We start from the raw sequence: 917 nt of genomic DNA on the forward strand, positions 1-917 counted from the left end.
AGCCCCCCAAATTCTCTATTTTTTCTGATCTGTATGTTGGCCAACATATCTAGCTAGACCTGTATACAAAGAGTTACCCAGGAGTGAGATTTCTCTGTGTTTATATATAGTAACACAGCTTCTCCCCTGATTTGGAAGCTCAGTTTTTGCCCTAGGTTACCACGGGAGCCAAGAGCACTAATTCTGCTTACAGTCAGGGTACTTAAAATGTCCTCTAAGCCAGCGGTTCTCAACCTGTGGTTGTTTAAATATTTATATTTATTCTCTCACCTAACAAGTGCTATTGGCATCTTCACTCACCTTACAACGGGTACCATTAGCATCTCCATCTTACAAATGACATCCCATCTAAGGAATAGGGCCATTAAATAGCCTCCCAAGGACATACAGTGATGGAGCTAGGATCACAGCCAGATAGTATGGCTACAGAGCCTGCTGCATTACTGCTCGTTTTCACCAGCCCTTTTCAGAAATATTTCAAATTCACAATGTCCTGGGGATTGGCTTCAGGAAAATGAAGTAGATCCCCAACCCTGGAATAAACTGCTGTTAAGTGAGAGCCACAGTTTGTAAGGCACCATCCTAGACCTAATTCTCATACCACTCACACAGCAGGTGTCATTACCACGTCCCAGTGAGGAAACAAACATCACCTACTCCCCAGACAGGAGTTTAGGGACCACCCAAAGGCCATACACCTAGTAAATGACAGGTGTGGCTCTGTGTGCCCTTTCTCCAGATTAGACACAGCATCCCTGCATGGACAACGCTGGGCCATGACATATGTGCTGCTGACCACAGCCATTTTTAAAAATATATATTTTATTGATTTTTTAGAGAGAGGAAGGGAGAGGGATAGAGAATTAGAAACATCGATGAGAGAGAAGCATCGATCAGCTGCCTCCTGCACACCCCCC

This window comes from Myotis davidii, unplaced genomic scaffold (genome assembly GCF_000327345.1).
Source record: "Myotis davidii unplaced genomic scaffold, ASM32734v1 scaffold44, whole genome shotgun sequence".
Lineage (NCBI taxonomy): Eukaryota > Metazoa > Chordata > Mammalia > Chiroptera > Vespertilionidae > Myotis > Myotis davidii.